Below are 20,602 nucleotides of genomic sequence, written 5' to 3'. Positions count from 1 at the left end.
CCATGAGAAATTTGGATGATTTCTCCATGATGAGTTATAGGTGTTTCCATAAGGTTCGCCCATGTAATTAACCTCTGCCATGGCAGGGTTCTCAGGATCATAAGCTTCTTCAGAAGCTGCCTCTTTAGTACTGTTGGATGCATGTTGCCATCCATTCAGATTTTGAGAGATCATGTTGACCTGCTGAGTCAACACTTTGTTCTGAGCTAATATGGCATTCAGAGCATCAATTTCAAGAACTCCTTTCTTCTGAGGTATCCCATTATTCACGGAATTCCTCTCAGAAGTGTACATGAATTGGTTGTTTGCAACCATATCAATGAGTTCTTGAGCCTCTTCAGGCGTTTTCTTTAGGTGAATAGATCCACCTGCAGAATGGTCCAATGACATTTTCGAAAATTCAAATAGACCATAATAGAATATATCTAATATGGTCCATTCTGAAAACATGTCAGATGGACATCTTTTGGTCAGCTGCTTGTATCTTTCCCAAGCTTCATAGAGGGATTCACCATCTTTTTGCTTGAAGGTTTGAATATCCACTCTCAGCTTGCTTAGCTTTTGAGGAGGAAAGAATTTATCCAAGAAGGCTGTGACCAGCTTATCCCAGGAGTCCAGGCTAACCTTAGGTTGTGAATCCAACCATATTCTAGCTCTGTCTCTCACAGCAAAAGGGAAAAGCATGAGTCTGTAGACTTCAGGATCAACTCCATTCGTCTTAACAGTCTCACAAATCTACAAGAACTCAGTTAAAAACTGGTAAGGATCTTCAGATGAAAGTCCATAAAACTTGCAGTTTTGTTGCATTAAGGCAACTAGCTGAGGTTCCAGCTCAAAATTATTGGCTCCAATGACAGGAATGGAGATGCTTCTTCCATCAAATTTGGATGTTGGCTTTGTGAAGTCACCAAGCATTCTCCTTGCATTATTATTATTTTCGGCTGCCATCTCCTTCTCTTGTTCTAATGTTTCTGAAAGGTTACCTTTAGATTGTAGTAACTTAGCTTCTCTTAATTTTCTCTTCAGAGTCCTTTCAGGTTTTGGATCAATTTCAACGAGAGTGCCTTTTTCCTTGTTCCTGCTCATATGAAAGAGAAGAAAACAGGAAAAGAAAGAGGAATCCTCTATGTCACAGTATAGAGATTCCTTTATGTTAGTAGAAAAAGAAAGGGGAGAAGAGTAAAGAAGAATGGGTTCGGATATTTAGATGGAGAGAGGTGAAGAGAAGTGTTAGTGAATAAATAATTAAATAGAATAAGAAAAGAGAGGGGAAATTTCGAAAATAATTTTGAAAAAGGGATTAGTAATTTTCGAAAATTAAAAATAAGAGAAGATTAAAATTAAAATTTAAAACAAAAGAATTTTTGAAAAAGAGATGAGATATTTTCGAAAATTAGAGAGGGAAAAGTAGTTAGGTGGTTTTGAAAAAGATAAGAAACAAACAAAAAGTCAAAGAGTTAGTTGAAAAAGATATTAAAATCAAATTTGAAAAGATAAGAAGATAAGATGTTAGATAAGATATTTTGAAATCAACTTTTGGAAAAGATAAAATTTTTGAAAAAGATAAGATAAAAGATAAAAGATTTAATTCAAAAATTTGAAATTACTTACTTCACTAACAAGAAACTACAAGATAAGATTCTAGAACTTAAAGATTGAACCTTTCTTAACAAGAAAGTAACAAACTTCAAATTTTTGAATCAATCACATTAATTGTTAGCTAATTTTTGAAAATATGATATAAAGATAAGAAAAATATTTTGAAAAATATTTTGAAAAAGATTTTTGAAATTTTCGAAAAATGGAAAAAAAATGAAAAAGATATAATTTTTGAAAAAAGATTTTGAAAAGATAAGATTTTTAAAATTGAAATATTGACTTGACTTGTAAGAAACAACTAATTTTTAAAAATTTTTGACCAATTCAACCCAAAATTTCAAAAATTTGGAGGAAAATAAGAAAAAGATATTTTTTTTGATTTTTGAATTTTTAATGAGGAGAGAGAAAAACACAAACATGACCCAAAATATGAAAATTTTGGATCAGAACACATGATGCATGCAAGAACACTATGAATGTCAAGATGAACACCAAGAACACTTTGAAGATCATGATGAACATCAAGAACATATTTTTGAAAAATTTTTGATGCAAAGAAAACATGCAAGACACCAAACTTAGAAATCTTTAATGCATGGACTCTAATAAACGAAAAATGCACATGAAAAACAACAAACAACACAAAACAAGAAATCATCAAGATCAAACAGGAAGACTTGTCAAGAACAACTTGAAGATCATGAAGAACACTATGAATGCATGAGATTTTCGAAAAATGCAAGAAGAATTTTTAAAGCATGCAATTGACACCAAACTTAAAAATTGACTCAAGACTCAAACAAGAAACACAAAATATTTTTGATTTTTATGATTTTATGATTTTTTTGGATTTTTATCAATTTTTTTTTTCGAAAATATTTTTGGAAAAACGAAAAAGAAAAGAAAAATTTTGAAAAAGTTTTTGAAAAGAAAATTACCTAATCTGAGCAACAAGATGAACCGTCAGTTGTCCATACCCGAACAATTCCCGGCAACGGCGCCAAAAACTTGGTGGACGAAATTGTGATAATAGAGTTCCAGGCACTGTTAGAGAAGCTCACAACTCCGTTCAACTTTACCAGCCAGTGTACTGGGTCATCCAAGTAATACCTTACGTGAGTAAGGGTCGATCCCACAGAGATTGTTGGTATGAAGCAAGCTATGGTCACCTTGTAAATCTCAGTTAAGCAGATTAAATGGTTATGGGTTTCAAAAATTAATAATAAATAGAAAATAAAAAGGGATAGAAATACTTATGTAAATCAATAGTGGGAATTTCAGATAGGCGTGTGGAGATGCTGTGCTCTTCTCGAATTTCTACTTTCTTATTACATTCATCCAATCCTTCTTACTCCTTTCCATGGCAAGCTGTATGTAGGGCATCACCATCATCAACGGCTACTTTTAATCCTCTCAAGAAAATGGTCCTATGCGCTGTCATTGCACGGCTAATCGTCTGGAGGCATCACCCTTGTTGATAGCTACATCCCATCCTCTCAGTGAAAATGGTCCAAATGCTCTGTCACAGCACGGCTAATCATCTGTCGGTTCTCAATCAGGTTGGAGTAGAATCCATTGATTCTTTTGCGTTTGTCATCACGCCCAGCCTTCAGGAGTTTGAAGCTCGTCACAGTCATTCAATACCGGAATCCTACTCGGAATACCACAGACAAGGTTAGACTTTTGGGATTCCCGGGATCCTACTCGGAATACCACAGACAAGGTTAGACTTTCTGGATCCCCATGAATGCCGCCATCTATCTAGCTTATACCATGAAGATTCTGTTGGGGAATCTAAGAGATATGCGCCCGGTCTAGAGTAGAACGGAAGTGGTTGTCAATCACGCGCGTTCATAGGTGAGAATGATGATGAGTGTCACGGATCATCACATTCATCAAAGTGTTGTGTAACGTATATCTTGGAATAAGAATAAAAGGGAATTGAATAGAAAGTAATAGTAATCGTATTGAAACTTGAGGTACAGCAGAGCTCCACACCCTTAATCTATGGTGCGCAGAAACTCCACCGTTGAAAATACATAAGTGAAAGGTTCAGGCATGGCCGAATGGCCAGCCCCCTAAAATGTGATCAAAAGACCGAATGGTCAAGAGATGACTAATACACTAGTAAAAAGTCTTATTTATACTAAACTAGCTACTAGGGTTTACATGAGTAAGTAATTGATGCATAAATCCACTTCCGGGGCCCACTTGGTGTATGTTTGGGCTGAGCTTGATCTATCCACGAGCTGAGGCTTTTCTTGGAGTTGAACGCCAAGTTATAACGTGTTTTGGGCGTTCAACTCCGGATCATGACGTATTTCTGGCGTTTAACTCGAGACAGCAACATGTACTTGGCGTTCAACGCCATATTACGTCATCAATTTCCGAATAAAGTATAGACTATTATATATTGCTGGAAAGCTCTGGATGTCTAATTTCCAACGCCGTTGAGAGCGCACCATTTGGAGTTTTGTAGCTCCAGAAAATCCATTTCGAGTGTAGAGAGGTCAGATTCCAACAGCATCAGCAGTCCTTTTGTCAGCCTTTTTCAGAGTTTTGCTCAAGTCCCTCAATTTCAGCCAGAAATTATCTGAAATCACAGAAAAACACACAAACTCATAGTAAAGTCCAGAAATGTGAATTTAACATAAAAACTAATGAAAACATCCCTAAAAGTAGCTTGAACTTACTAAAAACTACCTAAAAACAATGCCAAAAAGCGTATAAATTATCCGCTCATCACAACACCAAACTTAAATTGTTGCTTGTCTCCAAGCAACTGAAAATCAAATAGGATAAAAAGAAGAGAATATACTATAAATCTCAAAATATCAATGAATATTAATTCTAATTAGATGAGCGGGACTTGTAGCTTTTTGCTTCTGAACAGTTTTGGCATCTCACTTCTTCCTTTGAAGTTTAGAATGATTGGCTTCTCTAGGAACTTAGAATTTTGGATAGTGTTATTGACTTTCCTAGTTAAGCATGTTGATTCTTGAACACAGCTACTTATGAGTCTTGGCCATGGCCCTAAGCACTTTGTTTTCTAGTATTATCACCGGATACATAAATGCCACAGACACATGACTGGGTGAACCTTTTCAGATTGTGACTCAGCTTTGCTAGAGTCCCCAGTTAGAGGTGTCCAGAGCTCTTAAGCACACTCTTTTTGCTTTGGATCACGACTTTAACCACTCAATCTCAAGCTTTTCACTTGGACCTTCATGACACAAGCACATGGTTAGGTGCAGCTTGATTTAGCCGCTTAGGCCTGGATTTTATTTCCTTGGGCCCTCCTATCCATTGATGCTCAAAGAATAAGAGAAGGAAGGGCATGAGATACAGGAGCTAAAGTGCCAGAAGCTGTCTCTTGAAGAGCCAAACATCTCACAGATTGAGGGAGCACCTCTCTCTCAAAATAAAGGTTGTTGGTTCCTAACTTTGTGATGACTTCTGTTATTAGAGACCTATTTTAAGAGTTACATGAGCATTAGTATTAGAGTCGTTTATTTTTTTAGTATTAGTAGCATTTAAATTTCCATTTTAATTTTCTACTATTTTAATAAAATTTGAATTGCATGAGTAGTACTATATTTTTATCAATTTGGCTATAATTTATTCTTCTTATCATCACTAAACATGAATAAAATAGTAGATTTTTTTAGAAGAGCAAAGGTGCAAACATTTCGAGTATATAATAAGAAAAATCCAAATTATTTATACGTGGTGGCATCACTTTAGCTCTCTGAATGAATGCATAAACAGTGCATATTTTCTTTATATACTAAAATTTAAGTAATGTTTGGCTCTTGAAAGAATGAGGTAAACAGAAAGATGTTATTGATAATCTGAAATATCATAAAATTGATTCTTAATGCAAGAAAAAATAGTATTAAAAAAAAGCCAGTAACCCTTTAAACAAAAAGGCAAGGGTGAAATGGATCCAAGGCTTTGAGCATCAATGGATAGGAGGGCCCAAAGAAATAAAATCCTGGCCTAAGTAGCTAAATCAAGTTGTCCCTAACCATGTGCTTGTGTCATGAAGGTCCAAGTGAAAAGCTTGGACTGAGTGGTTAAAGTCGTGATCCAAAGCAAAAGAGTGTGCTTAAGAACTCTGGGCACCTCTAACTGGGGACTCTAGCAAAGCTGAGTCACAATCTGAAAAAGGTTCACCCACTTATGTGTCCGTGGCATTTATGTACCCGGTGGTAATACTGGAAAACAAATGCTTAGGGTCACAGCCAAGACTCAAAGAAGCTGTGTTCAAGAATCAATCAAACTTAAACTAGGAAAATCAATAACCTCATATGCATGCTGAGTAATGAAAGAAGCCAATCATTATGAGTTTCAGAGGATAAAGTGAGATGCCAAAACTATTCAGAAGCAAAAAGCTATAAGCCCCGCTCATTTAATTTGAATTTGAGCTTCATTAAAGACGCTGAGATTTTATTGCACCATAATCTTCTTTTTATCCTATTTTATTTGTCTAGTTTATTAGGAACAAGCAACAGTTTAAGTTTGGTGTTGTGATGAGCATATATTTTATACGGTTTTTGGTAGTATTTTCATATAAATTTTAGCATATTTTATTCACTTTTATTATATTTTTATTAATTTTTATACAAAAATAACTTTTCTAGACTTTATTATGAGTTTGTATATTTTTCTGTAATTTCAGGTATTTTCTGGCTGAAATTGAGGGACCTGAGCAAAAATCTTATTCAGAGGCTGAGAAAGGACTGCAGATGCTGTTGGATTCTGACCCTCCTGCACTCGAAGTCAATTTTCTGGAGCTACGAAAGCTCAATTGGTGCACTCTCAATTGTGTTGTAAAGGAGACATCTTGGGCTTTCCAGCAAGGTATAATAGTCCATACTTTGCCCGAGATATGATAATCCAAACTGGCGTTAAATGCCAGCCAGAGACCCTTTTTCTGGCGTAAAACGCCATTACTGGCACCAAAAGTGGAGTTAAACGCCCAAACTGACACCCAAGCTGGCGTTTAACTCCAAGAATGGCCTATGCACGTGAAAGCTTCAAAGCTCAGCCCAAACACTCACCAAGTGGACCCCGGAAGTGGATTTCTGCACTATCTGCACTTAGTTACTCATTTTCTGAAAACCTAGGTTACTAGTTTAGTATAAAAACTACTTTTAGAGATTTATTTTGGAACTCATGACATTTTACATCTCTTATTGTATCTTCTATGGCATGAGTCTCTAAACTCCATAGGTGGGGGTGAAGAGCTCTGCTGTGTTTCAATGGATTAATGCAATTACTATTGTTTTCTATTCAATCACGCTTGCTTCTGTTCTAAGATACTCACTCGTACTTCAATGTAAAGAATGTAATGATCCGTGGCACTCATTATCATTCTCAAATTTATGAACGCGTACCTGACAACCACTTCCATTCTATTTGAGCTGAACGTAGTCATAAGGCGACAGCTTGAGTGTGTATCTCTTGGGTTTCTAATCCACGAGTTTGACTTGCATCTCCTGACAACAGAGCATTTAAACTCGTGAGATCAGAACCTTCGTGGTAGAGGCTAGAACCAATTGGCAATATTCCTGAGATTCGGAAAGTCTAAACCTTGTCTGTGGTATTCCAAGTAGGATCTGGGACGGGATGACTGTGACGAGCTTCAAACTCACGAATGTTAGGCACAGTGACAATGTGCAAAAGGATAGAGAGATCCTTTCCGACACAAGTGAGAACCGATAGATGATTAGCCATGCAGAAACCGTACCTGGACCATTTTTACTGAGATGATGGATGGTAGCATTTGACAGCGGTGATCCACCAACATATAGCTTGCCATAGAAGGAGTCATGCGTGTTTGGAGAAGAAGACAGTAAGAAAGCAAAGGTTCAGATGACAGAGTATCTCTGGAACCTCAACCTGTTCCTTATTACTGAACCCCAAGTATCATTCATTTTATGTTATTTACTTCTCATAAACAAAATCATTTTTATCACTAATCTCCTAACTAAGAGTTACAGGATAACCATAGCTTGCTTTAAGCCGGCAATCTTCGTGGGATAAACCCTTACTCACCTAAGGTATTACTTGGACGACCCAGTGCACTTGCTGGTTAGTTGTATCGGAGTTGTGAAAAGTGTGAATCACAATTTCGTGCATCAGCTATCAACGAAGAAGCTCTTTTCTATATTGAGAAATTCTAAGCCGGCATAAATCCCAACATCATTTCTCCCTTCTTTCAATTTGGGTTCTCTCTCATTCTCTTTCAAATAGATCCCAATATTTCTTTTGTACCTTAGGTTGAGCCACGGTTAGGGTTCCTCTTGAGTAAACTTCTTGGATTTTGAGCTTTGATCAATCACCCCTTCTTTTTCTTCAATCAACCCCTAAATTAGGAATTTCAAATTTGATTTATTTGCTTGATCGAGGACAACAGAGTAACATAGGTGATATTCCTTATTGATAATCCCAAATCCAGACTCTTGAAAATGTACTTTGACCCCAAGTAACAAATTGAGCATTTGATTCACAGCAGGGATAATCAGAAGCTACTTTCTCCATTTATCCCAAATTGGCATTACAGAGAGTTGATGAAGAAGTGAAAACTTGCATACAAATGGAAATAAATCACCTTTAATTTTTGACTTAGCTTAACATGTCTCTGATTAGCGTGATTGGACATTGCTTTTCTTGAGACTTTCTCTTTCTTTCTTCTCTTGTGATAGAGCTCGAAGAAGAAGCTCTCTCTCTCTCTCTCTCTCTCTCTCATGTTTGTCTGAGGTGAGCTTGAGAAGCTTAACCTAGGATTGATTTACTGATGCTTGAAACAATTTGGGCTCGGTTAGAATTAGATATTCTGTTTAGCCCATTTGATTTTCTTGTTCCTTTCTTTTGGGCTTTGTTTGTGGATCAAAGCGTTCTCCAACAACCTTTATTTCTTTGTTCCAATTGTTTGGGCTATAGTTTCTTTATTTTTGGGCCTATATCACTATCATAAGCAATCAAAACCAATTGGGTGTTTAACCCAATAAACCAATGTTTGTCATCATCATTAAATTAATTGAATTCTCAACTCAACATAGTGCAAAATAGGGCATCGTGTATATGCATGGTACTGTGCGTACGCACGCACCAGACAAATGTCCCAACCTGTACATACGCATCATCGTGTGCATACGCACGACTTGCAAAACTCCTAGAGTGTGACTACGCACGAGACTCCCCACACGCTTTGGTCCGTGCGTACACACACAAACCAAGTTTCCTAGTTTTCAACAAATTCTGTAGAATCCTGTTTCTAAACCCAAATTTCAAATGCCCATAATTTTTTCGTTAAAAATTATTTTTAATCTGTCATTCGAACATCATAAACTTCAAGAACCCAATTTTCATCAAAAATAAATTTTACAAGATTTGGGGTTCAGGAAGCCCACGTTATGGCCCACCGAAATTGGTTCAAAAAAACCAAATTTTACTAAACCCACCACAACTCCAATTTTCCAAAATCCTCATTTCAAAACCAAATGTTTCACAACCAAACAGCCCAAAGTTCTTAAATAATGTTCTCATAATTTTCAATCACTCCAAACATACCAACATATAAATTCATCAATTTCTTACCACAAATCCCATTAATCTCAACAGTTTCACCCAATACTAATACTTCATTATCAATTCAACATCATACTTATCTCATACATACATATAAATAATAATTGCATCAAGACCAACCATTTCTTTATCAAATTCAGCATCACATTTTTTACATATATACATATACCTCAATTCCATCAAATTCAACCATTCAAACATTTAAGCCTATCCTAAGTCAACTAGCTTAAGTTTTCATGCAACATTATATATTAATTACGAGAAACCAAAATCATACATTGGACGATCCCTCCCAAAGCTAAAAACACCTCAAAACCCTCTTCCTCACACAAGCTTCCAAAGGTTCCAAGCTCCAATTCAGCTACTCCGGCTACAATTGCTCCAAATCAAATATTCAGGACCTTTCATTTGACTTCAATTTCACATGCATACAATCTAATTTTGACACAATTTCACAATAATCAACACAAGGTTCACTAATTCACTAATTCACAAAATTTTAGTAGTTTCTCACCTTATCCACAGACGTTTAGGACAAAATCCAGTGATTACCCGCTGTTAGAGTTCACCTAAGCCATCAAATTTACATAATTCGTCAATACCAAAATCCCAAAATTCAAAACTGAAGAGATAAAGGCTGGGTGAAAAATATTAAATTTCTTACCACTTTGTTTTGATGGATTTGAACAAAAATCCGAGACGAACACATGGCCGCTGACAGCTTATTAGTCGAAGCTACGAATTGAAAGATACAAGGATTTGAAGTTGAGAATGGAATGAGTGCCAGGGTTCTATGGTTTCCCCCTTCCTCCTCAGCATGTTTCATTGATTATGGAGGAGAGAAGGCTGAGCTTTTTATTATATATATTGAGGCCTGGTTTAGGCTCAGTTCGACTAATTTGACCTGCTGGTCCAATTTTGGGTCAAAACTTTTAAAATTAGTATTAAAAATTTATATTTTAAATATTTTTACTCTCCTAACTTATTAAAACTTAATTTTCTAATTTATTTGAATAATAATTAATTTATTAGTTAATTATCTATTAATTACTTGGAGTTTATACCCCCAAGAGTTTCTCTGTATTAAATATAAATGTAAATTTCGTATATTCATTGTATTATGAAAGAGTTTAATTTTGATGTGTTGATGTTGTAAATAATTTTACATAATTATTCATCTAAAATTTATGTATTTAAATAATTTTAAATTATAAATTTAAAAATTAGTTATTTTTAATAATGTGACAATACATCATTAAATATCTATATAAATCTTTTTTTATATTATCGATGTATGAAAATTAAATTTATTAAAAGATTGTTTCAAAAGAAAAGCTGTTTCTACACCTTTTATAACTAATTTCACACTTTATTTAATTAAAATTACTTCTAAATTATTAAAATATCCCTTATTTTTAAGTACCATATCCATATTTATTCCTATGAAATTGAAATATGACTTGTTATCTTTACACACGGAAAGTTTTAAGTTGGAGCAGTTTAATTGTAAAGGTTTGATAAGTAAATATGCTTACATTTTTTTATTTGGCTGCCCTCTTTAACACCAAGTTTACAAGAAATGCTCAATAACAAGATATGAGGGTCGCTGATGTAGGATTGATGGTGTGACTTATTTTATATGGATGAAAGATATAATTTGAGAATAGAGTATTTTGTAATGTTAGGTATCAGTAATGTTCTGAGAATTTGGACTGGTTTTTAAATCCGTCGAGAGACCAATTCAAAGATTTGATGCTTAATTGTGATTTAACTATCATTGAATTGACTTAAATAAATAAAGAATAAAATTATTTAAATTGTTAATATACAATTTTAAATATTTAAAATTAAAATTTAATATTAACAAATTTAAAATTTTATAATCCTTATATTTGTACTTTACACTAATAAATTTTTAATGATGCTACATGTATAAGTATTTTTGTAGCCAAACTCAATCAAGTTAGTTCAGATTCAGCAAAAACCACTCACACAACATGTGCACTCGATTTTTTTGTTCTTCGCGATTTTTCTTATAAGTGGTGGAACTTAAGTGAGGCAATGCGGCTATGGCTTTCCCAAACTTTTTATAAAAAAAATTAGTAATTTTGTTTTAAAAAATAAAGAATAGTTCAGTTGGCTCAAATACTTAACTATGACTATTTTTATTGTATAATAATTTTTAATTTTAAACACTAAAAACATATCAGATTTGGCTGAATTGGGTGGGCTTTGTTAAAAAAAGATAAGAATAAAAAAGATCACACACAAAACTAATACAAGTTTTGAACATTAAAAATATTTTGGATTTAGGTTGAACATGATGGGTCTTTGTTAAAAAAAGATAAAAATAAAAAAGACCATTTAACAAAACTAATGCAAGTTTTAAACATTAAAAACATGTTAAATTTGAGCTGAACTAGGTGGACTTTTATTTAAAAAAAAAGAGATAAGAATAAAAAAGATCATCTAACAAAACGTGCACACAAAGCTAATACAAATATAAAAAATTAGGTATTTTTTATTTATTTAATTTATTATTATTTTATATTTTATTGTTTATTTAATTTAATTTTTTATATAATAAAAAATATTAGAATATTCAATAAATATTAATATTATTATTTTTGTATAAATTGATAAAAAATTTAATAAATATTATAAATTTTAATATTTATTTTTTAACATTTTTTACATATTTTATAGAATATATATTTAAATTTTTATACAAAATAATGATGAAAAATCAAAGAATTGATGCATTTTTTAAGAGGAAGGCTAATGTTCAAGAAGGAGAACATATAACTTCTACAATATCAACCTCTGTAGATAGTTCATCTACTTCAATGAATCACGAAGAAAGTGAGATACAACATTCAAAGATTCAAAGAGTTGCATATGATGAGTTTGACCTTAATTCTTTGGAACGAGACCCTGGATAATAGCTTCAAATTTGGCAACATCATCCAAACCAGAAAGATGAGGTTAGATGAGCTTATCGTAAATAGGATCTATGTCAAAAGCATGTTGATAATCATCCTCTCTCTGGTACAAAACATCCAAGACGATCTCAATATGATTGGTTTGGTATTTTTCCTTCATGATTAGAGTATTCACCTTCCGAAGATGTTGTATATTGTTTATTTTGTTATTTGGTTAGCAAAATTTAGAAATCGAAAAAATGTTAATGATGGAAAGTATTGTGCTTTTCTTAAATATATTGGAGATTCTTGCTCATCACACAATAATGCAGTTGGAGCATGTCTAGATTTATTGAATCAAGCAAGTCATATCCAAAATGTAATTAAGGATCATACTTCTGAGAAAATTCAAAGAGTCGATTGCCTCTAAAATCCTCCATTAATGCAACTCGTTGGCTTACATTTCAATCTTGTGCTTCAGAGGCCATGATGAGACTCCAGAATAAAAAATTGAGGTAATTTTCTTAAAATGATAAAACTTATAGCATCTTACAATGATGAAGTTGTAAAAACTGTTAAAAAATACTCCATATAATGCTAAATATACTTCACATCAAATTCAAAAAGAAAGCTTGCATATTCTCTCAAACAAGGTGAGAAAGCATATTTGTAAGAAAATTGGAGATTCTAAATTTTGGATTGTAGTAGATGAAGCTCGTGAAGAATCCAAAAAAGAATAAATGGCACTTGTTTTGAGATTTGCTGATATACATGATTTTATTCAAGAGTGTTTTTTTATCTTGTATATGTCAAAGATACTACATTATTAACTCTGAAACAAGAATTGTGCGACATTCTTTCTCGACATGGTCTTGATGTCTATAATACTCATGGTCAAGGATTTAATGGTGCCAGTAACATGAAAGGGGAACGGAATAGGTTACAAGCATTATTCTTAAAAGATTGTCCTTATACTTACTATATCCATTGTTTTGCTCATCGATTACAACTTATATTAGTTGTTGCATCAAGAGAAGTTATTCTTGTGCATCAGTTTTTTTTAAAATTGGCTTTCATCATCAACATGATTTGTTCTTCTAGTAAGCAACATGATGAGTTACATGTTGCCAAAATTGATAAAATTGTCCATTTATTAGAGATCGATGAACTTGAAACTAGTAAAGGGGCAAATCAAATTGGTACTTTGAAACAAGCAGGTAATACTCGATGGAGTTCTCATTTCTCTTTTGTTTAAAGTTTGATAAATATGTATAGTGCAACGTTGACTGTTTTGTAAAAAAATGTGTGTTGATGGATCAACTTATTCTTAGCATGGTGATGCAAATAGTGCTTACAATGCCCTGACCTTATTTGAATTTGTATTGATCTTGCATTTGATGAAAGATATTATGGATTCTTTGTCAAGCTTTACAAAAGTAGTCTCAAGACATAGTTAATGCTATGCAACTAGTTCATTTTACAAAAACACTTATTCAAAATATGAGAGATGACAGTTGGAAGGAATTATTAAAAAATGTGAAATCATTTTGTGAGCAACATGATATTCTAATTCCTAATTTAACTGCTTCTTATGTTGCAAGGCAAGGACGCTCACGTCACTAAAAAGATCATATTACCATCGAGTATTATTTTAGAGTGGAGATATTTTTAGTCACAATTGATAGGCAAATTACAAGAGTTAAATAGCAGATTTAATGATCAAGCAATGGATCTACTAAGTATGAGCTGTACTCTCATGCCTAAGTATGCTTACAAAAATTTTGATATTGCTGAGATTTCTACTCTTGTTGACTACTACTATCCTGAAGACTTTACTGAACATACAAAAGAAGATTAATTTGCCTTTTCAGCTTCAACGTTTTATTCTTGATGCTCGTCAGCATCTATAAATGAAGAATTTGTCAACTATTCATGAACTGTGTAGATGTTTAGCAGAAACAAAAAAGTCAAAAATGTATTACTATAGAGCGATCATTAACTCTTCCAGTTGCTACACCTGCTATAGAGCGATCATTTTCAGCAATGAAAATAATAAAAACAAGGTTAAAAAATAAGATGGAGGACGATTTTCTCGCGGATAGTTTGGTTATTTACATTAAGAAAGAAATTGCTGAAAAGTTTAGTTCTGATTCAGTTATTGAAGATTTCAAGTCACTAAAAACTCAAAGAGTACCATTATAAATTATTTTATATTTTTTATCTGTAGAATGATTCATGATCTTATTAGTAACAAACTTAAAAAATAATTATATTTATAAATTTTATTTTGATATAAATATTATTATTAAATTTTTATGTTAAATTTTTCCCCCAAAATTTTGTTTCAAGCTCTGTCGCTAGGCGCAACCCCCGCCACCACATGGACTTCAGTAGCCAAACTCCCTTTATGATCAACCGTTTCATTAAATAAACATAACATATTCATATTTGCATATTCAGGAAATTTTGGGACATGCATAGCTGCGAGATCTAGAGTTCGCATAAAAGACGGAACATCAAAGAGGTGCTGGTTTATAAGTGCATATGCTTCATTTTGCACTGCCAGATTGCCAGCCTTGTCTCTATCATCATTTTGTCATCGACTTCGTAGTTGGCTTCGAACTCCTCCTCACTATCGTTGTTATATTCTTCCCAATCTATATCCCCAAACTAATCCATATTCACCTCCTCGGCAACCACGTCCAATCCCGTCTACTATTCAAACTCAACGTACAACTCCATCGTCGGCAACTACATACGTCGTCAGTGATGGACATTATTTAAAACTGTATCAGCCGCCCACCAAATACTTGTACAGGATTCTTGTATAAAATGTTACCCACCCTCTTTCAAATGTGACTTTGTATATTCTCACAAAGACTATTTTGCAACTCTACAAAACTTATGCTGCATGGAATAGCAAAGGAAAATGGACATTCACAAACAAAAGTCATTCCTTTGCGTGTGTTTAGTATAATCTTACTGTTATAATACACTCGTAAATTTACAATACATTTCATAACATCAACTTCACGTCACCCAATTTTTTTGACACTACTAATCGTCAAAAAAAAAAAAAAACTCACAAGTATGAAGGATAAAGAAATGAGACTTAATATAAAACTCAGATAAACTAACAATAATATTTTTAAACATACAAGACTCTTGATTAAAATATTTTATAATAAAAAAATTTTAAGAAATATAAAATGCAACCTACATTTTATTATTTCGAAAAGAAATATAGTTAAAAGTAACTTGCATTTTGCAGGCTTTGAATTTGAAAAATCAAAGAAAGTAAATCACTCCCTATATTTTGTACTAACATCATATTAATCTAATTACTTTGTACACATCGGTTTCAACATCAAACACTAAATTTCTTTTTATATAAAAAAATTTAGCCTAGTATATACTAGTATTATAGTGAATACTAGCATATATATTATAAGAAAATTATCACGTATTCTGGTGTATTTTACTGGAATACGATATATCATTGTACGACTCGGTTATGAGTATCATGAAACAATATTTACCATGAGAAATTATAAATTTGGGTCAGCTTTTATCGTAATTTGGCACTATTAACTTCACTTGTAGCCATGACTTTCCAAGAAGTAAAGAATGTTCATGAGTTTTGATAAATCCATATTTTACGATATATTTTGAATTGATTTAAGTAGATTTTATCATATAAATCTACATTTATTCATTTAAATAGCATGTTTTTGAGATTTTTTTTTAAAATGTGCTTGAAAGTAAAAACATGCTCTTTTGTACTTAATTTAGTCATATTTTATTCACTTTAATCCCATTTGGTGCCTTGATGTATTTGTTGAGTGATTTCAAGTTTTCAAGGCAAGTCTGGGTTGAAGAAGTGAAGAAAGAGCATCCAAAAGGAGAGAAATCATGAAGAAAATGGAGTTTGGAAGCTGCTGCAAAGGTGCGTATGCACAGTGATGCATGCGTACGTACAACGGTAATTTCGTGAAAAGATGCATACGCACCAATTGTTGTGCGTACGCACGATGGGAATTTTGCGCAACTGTGCGTACGCATCATAGGTCGTGCATACGCACGACTGCATGCACGTGAGCTCATTAATGCAAATCATTGGGGGCGAATTTTGGGCCTCCAAAACCCAGTCCTACTCATTTTCTGAAGCTATTTAAGGCCAAAGTGAAAAGGAATGAAGGGGGCAATTATGTTTAGCTTTTAGGATGTTTTCTCATAGTTTCTAGAGAGAGAAGCTCCCCCCTCTCTCTATAATTAGAGTTTTTAGCTTAGTTTCCTTTTAATTTCAACACTTTAATTCTTGTTTTAGTGTAGATTTATTTATGTTTCCATGTTCTTCTATCTTGTTCTTCTTCTTTTTCATTGTTATTTCTTTTCTTTTGTCACTTTTATGTTATGAACATCTTTGTTAATTTTTAATTTTAATTAATGCAAATTTATGTTTTCATGTTGATTACTGCTTCCTTTAGTTGTTATTGTCATTTTCTTGCTATTGGTAGTTAGATTTTATTTTTAATGCAATTTAATTTGATTTTATTTTCACGCATACGAAGTGTTTGATAAAATGCTTGGCTTAGTTTTTATGTAATTTTTCTCCACTCTTGGCTTGAAATTGATGACTTTGGTGACCCTTGAATCATTGATGTCCATTCTTGTTGATACATTAGAGTAGTTAGTTGATTTGGTCTCCATTGACCCTATGTGACCCTAAGTATTGACATAGGACTTATGGATTGAAATCAACTATGCCTACTTGACTTATCCTCAAAGTAGGGTTGACTAAGTAGAATTAACTCTTCATAATCATCACATGTTTGTGGTCAATGGCTAGGATAGGTAACCTTAGCTCTCAATTTCTCGTACATGAAGTTTCCTTTTCTTGTATTTAATTGCTTTGATGTTTAATTTCTTGCATGTATAGTTTTCACACTCTTAGTTGAGAAATTGGGTATTTGGGTAAAATTGAGTTGTGGATGTTCATTCCGCTTTGTGTGAGAATTGTTAATTGGTTTGGTTTTTCTTGACTCTAAGTGACCCATTAGTGTTGACTTAGGACTTAGGGATTGGAATCAATTATGCCCTTTTGACTAATTCTCAAGTAGGATTGACTAATTGGGATTAACTCCACACAATTGTCATGTTTGTGGTCCATAACTAGGATAGGAATCCTTAATTACCCACTTCTTGCCAATAGTCCTTTTTAATACTTAATTTCCATTTGCATTGCTATTAATTGCTTTCCTTTTAATTCCTTGCATGTTCATTTAATTTCTTGCCTGTTACATTCCTTGCCTCTCTTGCAATCCCAAATCCCCATTTCCCCTATTGCCAATAATTGATCACCTTAATTGCAACTCCTAGGGAAGAACGACCTGAGGTTGAATAACTCTTGATCTCGGTTACTTTAAATTTGAATTCAAAATTTGATCGTGAGAATTCATTGTTGGTTTGGACTATGCTACCAATTAATTGATGCTTGTTTTGATTGATTCCAAACAATACAAGAATTCTCACGTTATCAAATTTGGCGCCATTGCCGGGGAGTTGCAATGGTGTATGTTTTTGGCTATTGTGCATATGTAAATATTGTGAATAGCTTATTTTTGGTTGATTGTGAATATGTTTTTCTTGTTTGCTTTTTGTTTTTCTTGTTGGGAGCTAATGGCTTGTTGGACACTCCATCCAAGTTTGGTGCAATCAATAGAGATTTTGTAGACTCAAGCATTGTTAGAGCTTCTCAATAAAGTCCAACTTAAGGACTCTAAATAGAAGTGCTAGGTGAGAGACACCCCACCATGGTAACACCTTTCTAACATTCTCTTTGTACATAGTTTCAATTTATTGCATTTTGTCTCTTGTAGATAGCTTAGGCTTAGTTTAAATTCAAGCTTAATTTGCTTAGATTTTAGTTTAGATTATGTGTTTTTGATGAATAATATGTTTTGGGGTTGAAAAGCTATTTTGGATTTCAAGTTTGGTGCCTTAGAGCACTAAAATTTTTTGAGAAAAACAGAGCATGTGCGTGTGCACACACCTGTGCGTACGCACACAACCCCAATTTTCACGTTCTGTGCGCGCGTACACCAGCTTATGCACCTTCTGCTGGGAGCATTAGCACACCTTGTGTCTCCGCACCCTCTTCCTTTAGCCTCTTGTGCGTGCGCACGGACCTGTGTACGCACGCACAAGCGGCAAGTGTTCTGTGCATGCGCACACGCTGGTGCGTACGCACACGTCTTGATCCCCTCTCTGTTCAGAGCACTCGCACACACCTGTGGGTCCGCTCACCTCCCATTTCTTTACCCCTTGTGCATGCGCACATCTTGGTGTGCACGCACACATCTTGATTCCTCTTCTGCCCAGAGTGTTAGCATATAGTGTGCACTCGCACACCTTCCCTTTTTCCACCTAGTGTGCGTAAACACGTACCTGTGCGTACGCACGTCCCTATTTTCTTCCACTTTACTTTTTTTCTTCTCTTCTCTCTACTTCTTCTCTTCTTCTCTCTTCCACCCCTTTCTTCTCTTATTTTTGCCCTCGTCTCTACTTTCTTTACTTTGTTTTGTTTGCATCTATTTTTTTGTTTTATTAATTATATTAGTTTTAATTTGCTTGTTTATTAGTTAAATAAATTTCAAGTGTTTGATTGATGTTGATTGGGTTGCCTCTTGCTTTGAAGTTTTGGTTTAATTGTTGATGAATATCTGCACTGAGCATTAAGTTTTGTTTGATTGCCTAGATGAATTGTGAGTTTGATTCATATGTTATAGCTACCATATGCATTAAACTTTATCCTTATTTGGCATGCTAATCAAGAATTGTGCACTTTTAAATGATTATGATGATATCTTGGCCATGACCAGCTTATCCCAGGAGTCCAGGCTATCTTTAGGTTCAGAGTCCAACCATGTTCTAGCTCTGTCTTTTACAGCAAAAGGGAAAAGCATGAGCTTGTAGACTTCAGGATCTACTCCATTCGTCTTTACAGTCTCACAGATCTGCAAGAACTTAGTTAAAAACTGATAGGGATCTTCTGATGGAAGTCCATAAAACTTGCCGTTTTGTTGCATTAGAGCAACTAGTTGAGCTTTCAGCTCAAAATTGTTTGCCCCAATGGTAGGGATTGAGATGCTTCTTTCATCAAACTTGGACGTGGGTTTAGTATAATCACCAAGCATCCTCCTTGCATTATTATTTTCGGTTGCCATCTCCTCTTCCTTTTCAAAAATTTCTGTAAGGTTGTCTCTGGATTGTTGTAATTTAGCATCTCTTAGTTTTCTCTTCAGAGTCCTTTCAGGTTCAGGATCTGCCTCAACAAGAATATTCTTGTCCTTGCTCCTGCTCATATGAAAGAGAAGAGAAAAAGAAAAGGAAGAGGAATCCCCTATGTTATAGTAAAGAGGATCCTTATTATTAGTAGAAGAAGAAAGGGGATAAGGATTAAGAAGAAGGAATAATACAAACACAAGGGTAAGGATAGAGGAAGTGATTGGAGATGAAGAGAGGTGAAGAGAAGTGTTAGTAAATAAATAAATAGAAGAAGATGAGAGAGAGAATTCGAAAATTAATTTTGAAAAGGAGTTAGTGATTTTCGAAAATTAATAGTGAAATAAAATTAAAATTAAAATTTGAAATAATTAGTTAATTAAAAAGAATTTTGAAAAAGGGGTGAGATATTTTCGAAAATTAGAGAGGAAAGAGTAGTTAGGTGATTTTAAAAAAGATAAGAAACAAACAAAAAGTCAAATAGTTAGTTGAAAAACATATTAAAATCAAATTTGAAAAGATAAAAAGATAAGAAGTTAGATAAGATATTTTGAAATCAAATTTTTGAAAAAGATAAAAGTTTGAAAAAGATATGATAAAAAGATATGATTAAAAAGATATGGTTGAAAAAGATATAATTTTTAAAATTAAAATTAACTACTTAACTAACAAGAAATTAAAAGATAGGATTCTAGAATTTAAAGATTGAACCTTTCTTAACAAGAAAGTAACAAACTTCAAATTTTTGAATCAATCACGTTAATTGTTAGTAAAGCTTCAATTTTTTTTTGAAATAAAGATAAGAAAAAGATTTTTAAAATTCAATTTAAAAAAATTTCGAAAAATAGTAAAAAAAGATGAAAAAGATTTGATTTTTGAAAAAGTTTTGAAAAGATAAGATTTTTAAAATTGAAAATTTGACTTGACTTACAAGAAACAACTAATTTTAAAATTTTTTGACTAAGTCAACTCAAATTTTCAAAAATTATGAAAAAATTAAGGAAAATATATTTTTTGATTTTTGAATTTTTAATGATGAAAGAGAAAAGCAACTAAAATGACTCACAACATGAAAATTATGAATCAAAATACATGATGCATGCAAGAACACTATGAATGTCAAGATGAACACCAAGAACACTTTGAAGATCATGATGAACATCAAAAACATATTTTTGAAAATTTTTTTGATGCAAAGAAAA

At 33.3% G+C, this 20,602-nt stretch overlaps 1 non-coding gene across 1 annotated transcript; it reads left to right on the top strand.

The window, feature by feature from the left end:
* Positions 1 to 448: 448 nt before the first annotated feature.
* On the top strand, positions 449 to 552 carry LOC112713624 (small nucleolar RNA R71). The gene has a single exon (XR_003158594.1). It is a non-coding gene; the product is annotated as a small nucleolar RNA R71 (small nucleolar RNA).
* The last annotated feature ends 20,050 nt before the right edge of the window (positions 553 to 20,602 follow it).

This window comes from Arachis hypogaea, chromosome 9 (genome assembly GCF_003086295.3).
Source record: "Arachis hypogaea cultivar Tifrunner chromosome 9, arahy.Tifrunner.gnm2.J5K5, whole genome shotgun sequence".
NCBI lineage: Eukaryota > Viridiplantae > Streptophyta > Magnoliopsida > Fabales > Fabaceae > Arachis > Arachis hypogaea.
Note: the sequence above shows the minus strand (reverse complement) of the source record. Positions and strands in the feature narration are given on the sequence as shown.